Below are 11,177 nucleotides of genomic sequence, written 5' to 3' on the forward strand. Positions count from 1 at the left end.
TATAACACTATCTATGACCAGTCACTTGATTAGTATTTCTGACACTAAACTCCATATTCACCACTCCTTCCCCCCCACCCTCTCTTATCCCTCATACTCTGGCTACAGTAAGCTACAATCTGCAAAATGTACAGTGGGAACTTGTCAAGCTTAGCTTGACAGGAGCTCCCAGCCCTCACCCACATGGAGAAAAAGAGCAGCAGTGCAGTTGGCATATCATCAACTCCAAGTTTCCCATGAAGTCACGCATTACCCTTACTGGGACATGTAGAACTGTACTTCATTGGTAAAAGGAGTTGATATCTTAATATTCAATGGCATAACCATCGCTGAATCCCCCACTATCAACATCCCGGAGATTACCATTGACCAGATGCTCAACTGAACTAGCCATATAAATTCTGTGGCTACAAGATAAGGTCAGAGGTTAAGAGCCCAATGGCAAGTAACTTGCTTCCTGACTGCCCAAAACCTGTCTGCCATTTACAAGGTACATGTCAGTGATGGAATATTCTCCACTTTCCTGGATGAGTGCAGCTCCAACGACACTCAAGAAACTTGATACTATCCAGGACAAAGCAGTCTCCTTGATTGGCACCCCATCCACAAACAGTCATCATTTCCCCACCCCCCCCCCCCCCCCAAACAACTCTGACAGCAGTATGTACCATCTACAAGATGCACTGCAGGAACTCACCAAGCCTCCTTAGACGGCACCTTCCGAACCCACAACCGCTCCTATCCAAAAGGACAAGGGCAGCAGATACATGGGAACACCATCACCTGGAAGTTCCCCCTCCAAGCCACTCACCTTCCTGACTTGGAAATATATCGTCGTTCCTTCACTGGCGCTGGGTCAAAATCCTGGAACACTCTCCTTAACAGCACTATATACCTACACCACATAGACTGCAGTGGTTCAAGAAGGCTGCTCAGCGCTGCCTTCTCGAGGACAATTAGGGATGGGCAATAAATGCTGGCCTAGCCAGTGATGCCCACATCCCATGAATGAATTTTAAAAAACGAACCCTATTGTTGAGGACACCATCACCTGAAGAATTTTTTAGCAGGATAAAGGCCACTATCATTATTTTAGAGAAAGTAGGAATAGGCAATAAAACTGTCTTGCCGGTGGTCAACCTCATCCCAAGAACAAATTAGAAAGAAAAATATAAATAGAATTTATTGACTTTCACCAATTTGGACACAATTTCCTGGGCATTGTTGAGACCTGCAGGGCATGATCACAACTGTTAATATATACAAGGCTGCTCCATACGGGAGGAAAAAAATTGATAAGTACTGAGATATTTCATAGGCCAGGTGCAGATCACTGCTTTCTATAGTCAACCTAACAGTTCGCTTTACTACTAACCTCACCACCAGCCTTAATCTTCATTTTTTTGCAAACTTTCTTTGTGACCTTGCCCATCTTTTTGTTGCTGAGTTGCCTCTGAGAACGGGCCAAGTACAGGAGGAGTCTGCTTAAATTCGCCTCCATATTTGCTGATTTGATAAACTGAGAAAAAAAAACTTAGTCTGTGATTTGTTTGGATCATTGACAGTTGTGAAAGATTATTGCACTAAGTTGGTAACTATGTTCTCTCAAGGGATTGTTAATGCTAATTACAAGTTTTGTCACATAAAGCAAGAACTTGCATTTATATAGTGAGTTTTACATCCCAGTTGTGTATGACAATTGGCAGGAAGTTCTTCACACTGAGTTAACACATGGATTAAACTTCTGGGTAGAGCAGTGGAGGTAAAAATGTTTTAAGTACAATTTGATTGTTGTAATGTATGTTTCAGGGTTTCCTTTCTGGATGGATGAAGTGGGATGAGCTGAATGACCTTCCCTATCCATATGATAAGAGCTGGTGAAACTTTATAACCAAGCTGAGTGATATGTAGAGTACATCTACTGGCCTTCGTTATCTCCTCAGTTTAGAAAGCAGTGAAAACTTAATTTCAAATAAAAAGGAAATAACTGAATTACAAAGAAGCAGCAGTGAATGAGACTGTTAAGGTGGCCTCCAAATTACCTGAAGGAAGTATTAGATATTAGATAAAGCTATCCATGTAAAATTCCAAACTATCCCTCGCTGAAATAAGCTGAAGTCCTAACATTACTACCTTCCCTGATGATCATAATCAGATTCTTCAAGCGTGAATTTGCCCTAAAGTAGAAGAGTGAGGGAAGCTATGTTGTACCTAATGGAACATGAGCCTTTTCTAGTACTTCCTCCTGCTGATCTTAATTTGAAAAGCAATATCTGTTTCCCAAGGGATCCGCTGATTATCCTGTCTGGACCAGAAAGGGTGCAGGTTCTGCCTCCAGCCAGTCCTGAGTTTACTGATCTCAATGAGGTTGCATTAGGACCAGCATTTGAAAAGTAAGAATCAACCAGAATACTTCCCTTTGACCTTTGCAGAAAAATGTATGTACAAATAGCATATGTGGGTTGGAGTAGGCACGGCTATAGTTTGTTAATGATCACTACATATAAATATTGGTCACTTAGACAAGGCATTGGAGGGCAATTAGTGCTCATGGAATTGCACCGTAGCAAAGGATTCTTGCTTTCAGGAATGAGAAAGGAAGAAAAATATATTACACATTATCTGGAAAATTAAAACAAGTCAACAGTGAAATTCGTCTTTGGCAACTTCCTTTCTCGTCTAAACCATCAGGAAACGATGCAGACCAACGAATAGTATCCTTTCTGGACCAAAGAAAAATCGAGCGCAGATCACATCAGGCTGCAATCATACATCTCAAAGGGCAGTTATAAAACAATAGAGTGCAAGTTCTAAGTTGGTTATTTCACCCAGAGAATGATATATGATTCCAGAGGGCTTGAAGGGAAAAAAATAAGTAAAGAAAAAGTAATAGACCAAGCACATATGATTAGTTATTAAGCTGTGAGAAACAGAATTTAAGATTAGCAACTATAAAGTTGCTGTTGGATCATTACGCACAAGGAGATGTTACAAATTGTTTTATCGATCAATAGGGTGGATGTTGAATGGGGGAAGCAAATGGAAGAGGATCAGAATGGGCAAAAGTAGGTTTCGAGGGGATTTTAAAATTCATTCACAAAGATGTGGGCTTCACTGGCTGGGCCAGTGTTTGTTGCCCATTACTAGGTGCCCTTGAGAAGGTGGTGGTGAGCCGCTGCCTTGAACCACTGTGGTCCATGTGGTGTAGGTACACCCACAGTGCAGTTAGGAAGGCTGTCAGGATTTTGATCCAGCGACAGTGAAGGAATGGCGATGTATTTCTGAATCAGGATGGTGAGTGACTTGGAGGGGAACTTTCAGGAGGTGACGTTCCCATCTTTCTGCTGCCCTTGTCCTTCTAGACAGTAGTGGTCGTGGGTTTGGAAGGAGCCTTGCTGAATTCTTTTGAAAGCAGGATGGTGCTAGCAGGACAGAGATGCTAAGGGTGGCCAGTGGTTGAGACAAGATGCTCGAAGGAACCGAAAGAGTCTAATACCTGACCACTGCTTTATCCCCTTAGTTGCAAACATTTCAAATCTAAAAGAAGAGACTTCTCATCCACTAAAATGCTATTCAGCTGCATTTTGATACACAGACAGGAACTCCAACTTTAAAGAGTAAAATTTGATGTCTCATAAATTCCAAACCATTTAATAAGGTTTCTATCTCTACAATGTACTATGTTTATGATTATTCAATCTAAAATTGATGGGCTAATTTGCAAAATTTCACCTTTTTGAGTTTTTCATTTTCATTTTAAGAATGAAGTTGGGATAAATGTTTGTGCTCATTACAGAGCAAAATAAATCAGTGCAGCAAAATGGAATATTTTTCTATTTCTGTTCTCAGTATCAAATAAGCATTATGAGCTCAGCAAAAGCACAAACAACTTGGAAAAACTGGAGCTATAGTATCCCTTCACCTTAAATGAAACTCACTAGATAGTGTACTGCCCACTGATGCACTGTAGTGACTTACCTAAGTTACTTCAGCACTTCCTAACCCAGAATCACAGAATTGTTATTGTGCAGAAGGAGGCCTTTCAGCCCATCATTTCTGCACCAGCTCTCTGAGCATTTTAACTTAGTACCAATCTCCTACCTTTTCCCCATAACCCTGCACATTGTTTCTATTTAAATAATCATCCAGTACCTTCTTGAATGTTTTGACTGAACCTACTTCCACCACACTTCCAGGCAGTGCATTCCAAACCCTAACTGCGCTGTGTGAAAATGTTTTTGTCTCAGATCGCATTTGCTTCTTTTGCAAAACACTTTAAAACTGTGCCCTCTAGTTCTCAATCCGTTTACGAGCGGGAATACTTTCTCCCTATCTGCTCTGTTGAGAACTCTCATGATTTTGAAAACTTCTATCAAGCCTCCTCTTAGTCTTCTCCTCTCCAAGGAGAACAGTCCCAAGTTCTCCACTCTTTCCTCAAACAAAGTGTCTCATCCCTGGAACCATTCTTGTAAACTTCTTCTACACTGTCTCCAATGCATTCACATCCTTCCTGTAGTGTGGTGCCCAGAACTGTACACAATACTCCAGCTGAGGACTAACTAGTATCTTATATAAGTTCATCAAAACTTCCCTGCCTTATACTCTATGCCCCTATTAATGAAGCCTAGAGTACTGTATGCTTTAGAAACAGCTCTCTCTGCCTGTACTGCCACCTTTAATGGCTTATGCACATATACACCCAGGTGTCTCTGCTCCTGCACACCCTTTAGAATAGTATTCTTTATTTTATAGTATCTCTCCATGTTCTTTGTACCAAAGTGTATCACCTCTCACTTCTCTGCATTGAACTTCATCTGCCATCTATCTTTTGAAGTTTAACCCATGACCTCTATTACTGCGATCAAGAGCAGCAATATCTTGGGAAGTTATCCTTTGAGTTAAATGCCATCCTGACTTGGGCATATATCATTGTTGCTACATTGAATTCACTACCTTACACCATCACTGCCAGGACAAAAGCATATCTAACAGCAAGTTACAATGGGCAATAAATGCAGTAAAGCAAAATCATCCATATCCTCAAAGTAAATAAAATAAAACGAAATAAATGTTAGATTCCACTTCATCATGAACTAAGAGGGTAGTACAATGAAAAGCAAACCATGCTTAGGTGTAGAATTTTCCATGCCCGGGTATCATGGTGGCCATGAGCAGACAATATGGGGACAGGTCAAAAATCGGTTTCACGAAATTGTGAAAACAGTTTGCAATTGTCCACTCTGCCCGTCAATGGCAGACTGTGTTTCCCCCCGCCGCATGTCAGGAAGCTCCTGGTAATACATCTGCATCTTATAAGCCCAGCTCTGCAGAATCATCCCCCATACAGGATCATCCGAGCATGTAGGTGTGATTACAGGCCCATGTGTTTCACCACAGCATTTATAAGGCGTGCACCTGGCGAGCTGCACTTTGAGGGAAACTCTGAGGTGAATACACAGTAACATTGTGCAGTGCTCATGAGGGTCACCTGTTGGACCTCAAGGTTGAGGCATTCAGGCGAGGGCACAGGCAGGTCACATTTTCCTGGCTGGCTGACAACGCAGTGCCGGGGCAAGGGCTGCACTGTGGTTGATGGTAGTGCACAAGTACGTGCAGTGGGAAGGTTGGCGGAGGGAAGCAGCCATGCATTAGGGAAACCTTGTATAAAGTGACCATTCCTCTGCAGCTGACACAGTTCAGGCGCAGCCACATTGACATGCTTGGAGTTGGGCATCTAGCTTATCTGCCCACTCAAAAAATGCAGAGGCCTGCAGACTACAAACTAATGAGCATTTTAGTGGAACTGCAGAACAGTTGGACGACTGAGCACATTGTACAATCTCGTTGCTAAATCTGGCCATGGAGCAGTCACTGGTGGAGATGCTCACAGCTCCTTGCAATGTCATCATCTTGGTTTGGACCAGTCTCCCCCATGGTTCAAGCTAACAGTGCAGCCTTGCAGTGCGGGTTAGGAGAATGCTTGCCCTGGATTGAGAGTACAATGTGCAGTCCAGTGGGCAAAGCTGCCGGCAATTGGTCAGTTAGAATGGAATGACAATGGGTGGGGTTTCAGGCAGCCATGCAGCGCACTAGACTCTGGCCATCCAAATGGTGGCCAGCACTCTGCGGGATGAATTAAGGGTCTTCAGACTCAACCAAGAGAGGTTCTTAGTACACCAAAGCTAACCCACAAATCTCTCTCTTTCATCCTGCAGGAGGAGTGCATCAGAAGCATGGAACCTGATGACCTAGCTGTATGTCTCATGGCCCACAGAGAGTGGACACAAAGAAAAAGTGATTGACAGAGGCATCTGGCTGCACAGAGGGAGGAGCAGTACCCTCAGGAAGAAGGAGCGGCCGGAGGTCCCGTGCATGCCGCTGAAGAGCCACAGAGAGCTATTCCTAGGTGCCCAGCTAGACCCAGTGACTATAGAGGGCGCTTGTCATCCTGCAGGTCACCGAGCACAAGTGTAGCTGAAGACCACACATATCCAGGGAACTGGTCGGCCTCCTGATGCAGGATTTGGTGTCACAGGGACATGGAGAGCATCCACTGCCAGTGGCCGTCAAAATGACCGCAGCACTCAATTTTTACGCCAGTGGCTCCTTTCAGGGCCACAGGTGACTCCTGTGGAATATTGCAAGCTTTCACGCACAAATGCATCCATGAGATCACGGACGCCATCTTCATGAAGGCGCATGACTTTGGGCATTTCGCCAGGGATCAGGAAAGCCAAGATGCAAGAGCACGGGGATTTTTCCAGATTTCGGGTTTTTCACAGGTGCAGGGTGCTGTCGACTGCAACAGATCTCCATTGCAACAGTTGGTCAACTATGTCAATCGCAAGGGATTCCACTCGCTGAATGTTCAGCTGGTGTGCGACCACCACAAAATGCACCCTACAGGTCTGTGCACGGTTCCCAGGGAGTGCCCATGACTCCTACATTGTCATGTAGGCCTCAGATCCCTGATGTCTTCCAGGGTCCACAGAGGCTGCGGGTTCGGCTCCTCCGGGACAAGGACTACCCGCAGATGATGCGGCTGGTGACACCAGCGCGGTGGCCTCAGATTGTGACAGAGGGAAGGTGCAATACGTCTCAAGCTGCAACTCACACTTTGGTGGAGTGAACTACTGGGATGCTGAAAATGACGCCCTGGTGCCTGGACCAGTCTGGTGGAGCCCTGCAATATAGTCCACGGAGGATGTCATGTATCGTTGTCGTCTGCTGCACCCTTCAGAACCTGATGCTGCAACAGGGTGAGGAGCTGGCTGAGGAGGAGATGGGGGAGCTGCATGTCTCCTCCGATGAGGAGGACATGGATAGGGTTGAGGGTAAGGAGGTCCTCAAAGATGAGGATGACAGTAACAAGGCCATCGCAGTAGCCAGATGAGGCAGGCGCGCTCGGGAGGCCCTCATAGCTGCTAGAATCGTGGAGGATGATGACGACATGCAGTGGGGACATGCCATAGACCCTCACATAGCTTATGTGAATGTCTGACTGATGGCAGCTCACTTGCGCTCTGTGAACAGGGTCATATCAAGGAAGTGCAACAGAAAAAATTTAACTCTTCCTGATTCTATGGCATTCTTTGTAAGCTGAACCTTTCAGGACCACATGGTCACCCGACGCAGATGTTGATGAGTTGGGGGGGCCGGCCGCACCTCAAAGGTGCTGGGAGCTCACAGAGAGAATAGTGGAACTCTGCACCAAAGGCCCAGGACATTATGGCAGCAAAAGTAAGCCCTATCGAGGTGCAGGCATGATTGATGTGACAGTGAAGGTGCACCATCAGTGTGCTGGGAAGGTTGCACAAAGCACAGGGAAGAGGCCCAAAACTGAGACACCTGCCTTTATCTGGTGCAGGGACCAAACTTTCACATCTGAGTGACACGGACACTATTCATCAGAACAAGGAGCCGTAGGCAAGGAGACATTCTTGGGAGTTTATTTACAACAATGAACATTATGTTCTTCAGAGAGCCAGTACTCAGGAATCCGCCCCTCCGTCCTTTTCAGTGGCTGGCGGAGAGGAGGGCTGTGGCTGCCGGGGTGATCAGGATCGGGGATGCTGGGTGGCGGAGGACTGGGCTGGATGCTCCCGCAGGAGTTGGCGCGTCGCGCGTCTGTGAGTGTCCAGCTCACAGCCGATGCCATCCAAGACCTAAGGACGTTCGTGCTTGGACCCGATGTAATTTTAGGTCTCGAGGTGGCCCAGGTGCGCGGTGGTCTTCCGTCTGAGCGTTCCCCTGTTCAGGCGTAATTCCACATTGGCCCCAAGCCCCGAACCCTCCCTCGGGTGCTGGTGCCCCGCAATATGAGCCACCTCGGGGACATGCCCTCGGTGCCATTTGGCACGGCACGGAGGAGCTTTTTGTACGGACTGCTGCTGCACACCTTCCATTTTCTCGCCCTTGTCTGCCGCCCGGACACGCCCTGGCGTGCCTTGTTGCCATCCGGCGGCGGAGGCCCCCGATGGGAGGCCCTCTACGGAGGTGTCCTCCCCCTTTCTATCGGGGACCTGGGTTGGAGGGTGTTGCATGCAGCAGTCCCTTATAATCGTAGAATGTGTAGGTTCGCGGACTCCCGGGACACCTGCCCTTTTTGTGGTCTTGTGGAGTCCATGGACCATGCGAATATAGGGTGTGGTAGGCTGCACTCCCTTTTTAGTTATTTAAAAAATATTTTATTAATGTTTTGTTTGCACTTCAGCCCCACGCTCCTGATCTATGGGCACCCGGTGCGGAAGGGGGTCGGGAAGGAGGAGGACCTCCTCGTGAACCTGCTCCTGGGCCTGGCCAAGTTGGCCATTAACAGGTCCAGGCAGCAGGTGATCGACGGGGGAGTCCCGCCCGATTGTTTGTCCCTCTTCCGCGGCTACGTTCGCAGCCAGGTGTCCCTGGAGAGGGAGCACGCGTTGTCTGCCGGCACTCTCGAGGCCTTCCATGCTCGGTGGGCACCATGGGGACTGGGGTATTTTATTGACCCCTTTAATCACATTTTGGTTTAATGTTTTTAAGTTTCCTTTAAACTTTGTCCTTGGTTTTACAGCTGACCTGATTTAGGGGCTGTGCTTGTTTTATCCCTTATTTTGTTAATTTAGTTTAATTGTTTTAACTCCAAAAAAGTTACATTTTCTTAATCTTCCTAACCCTGCCGCTACGTCTTGGTGCTCCCCCAACATCCACAGCGGAGGTGGAGGCAGCCTGTCTGTGAATACTTTGACGGGCGTCCTCTGGAGGGTTGAGACCTGAAAGGCCCCAGCCTGCCTTCAGGATCCTGCTGTGTGGCAGTGCTGGGATCAAAGTTAGAGGGGATTTGGAGAGCCCAACACTCCCGGATTCCCCTGGGTGGATGGTCCCGCGGTATGCACCTGCTGATCCTCCTCCCTATGGCTGACTTCTTAAGGGGAAGGGGAAGCTGGATTGAGATCATGCTGCCCTGCACCCCTCTTGCATTGACATTGTTGGAGCCAGCTATGGTGCCAGCAATAGAGTTCAACCCACACAGCAGTGCAGAATCTATTGTCCTGGAATAAGGGCTCCATGGAGGCAGCCACCCTACCAGTGTTGACCTCGGTGCATTGCCATGCCGGCATTATCACCTCAGACTGCAAGTGGACAGACTGCTCCATCTTGCCTTGCAACGCGAGGAGTGCAGCGGACATCCCTTCTTGATGTTCCCGAGCTTGCCTTTGCAGTTCCAGCAACTGAGGTATGACCGAGTCCAGAGGCTCATCATCTGACTCAGACTCAACAGATTTCTGGTTTCCAGTCCTCCGAGTGCCAGAAACCTGGGAAGTCCCTGCCATTGCCTGCTGTGGATCAGACAGTGCAATGTGCTCACCAGGTTGTGTCCCTAAGGCTACTGTAAAACTTGGTCCCACCGAGGTGTGTGTCTCTCCGCTGGTGGAGGGTGTGGGTGAGCGCTGTGATGGGACTTCAGTGAGGGTTTCAGCAGATTCCTCTTCTGAGGCATCTTCAGGGTTTGAGTCAAGGACCTGTGCCATGGACTCCCTCGGCTGCTGCCCAGATGTGCCTGCGAAAGCAAAGAGAGATAATGCATGGTAGTGGCCTGAGAAACAGGGCACATTACTCGTAGCCTGGTTGTCTGATGGATGTTGCAGAGCTGGACCCTCACTTGGTTGAGCATCACCAACCTCTTTGTAAGCACAGGAACAGTCCAGATCGTCACCAGCTAGCTATTTTCAAAGTCCGTGAGGACCTTGATTTCAGACATTCCTCCACCAGTCTGTGACCTCTCTCTTTTGTTGTGTGACAGCTTGTCCTTCATGAATAGAGATGGAGAGAGTATAAGCGGGACACCTGCCAGGCCAGACGATAAGTATGCCTGGCATGTGCGGGCAGTGAGTGATGCCATGGATGGGATTAGGACAGTGAAGGTGTGTGTGAGAGGGTGAATGGTGATGTCCCTTGAACTGGCAGTGAGTGAGATCCCTGTGGATATATGATGGGTTTGTGAGTGTGTGAGTTGAGAGTGATGAGAAGAGTGACTTACCCTGGTGGAACGGAGGAGATCATTCATCCTCCTGCAGCACTGGGTGGCTGTCCTCTTTTGAAGGACGTTGGCACTGATCGCCGCTGCCTGCGCCTCCCAAGCCGGACTGGTGATGTTGCAGCCCCTACTGTGGCCAGGGCAGGGTTAGAGGGCATCATGGTGGGCCTTCCCGGCATCCAAAAGGCATTCCAGGGACCCATCACTGAGTCGGGGGGCTGCATGTTTTCTGTGCAGCAGTCCTGGGTTGGAAGCACTGAGAGATGAATGCCCGGCTGAATTTTAAATATGGCATCCAGTGTGAAGAAGCAGCAAGGTGACCACATGACGTTTCCTGGGAATGCATGGTTAATGAGGCGGGATTGGGACAATATGGCCTGAAAAGCCACCTTAACAGCCAGCGGGTAAAACATTCTTTTTCTCGCCTGCTACTGCGCTCAGTGCAAATCTAGGATGATTCCATCCTTAGTTTTATTTTGCACTATTCAGAAGACATTGCAGCAGACTAATACAGAGGAATTGATGTTATGATAAGAAAAATCCAACTCAAGAATATATATGCCAATGCCTCTCTTTCCAGATATTAAACAGATACTAATGCTCAGAATCATATTGGAGTAATTGTCCATTTTGGTCCCTGGCATGCAATTCAAATTTGACC

Source organism: Carcharodon carcharias, chromosome 4 (genome assembly GCF_017639515.1).
Source record: "Carcharodon carcharias isolate sCarCar2 chromosome 4, sCarCar2.pri, whole genome shotgun sequence".
Classification (NCBI taxonomy): Eukaryota; Metazoa; Chordata; class Chondrichthyes; order Lamniformes; family Lamnidae; genus Carcharodon; species Carcharodon carcharias.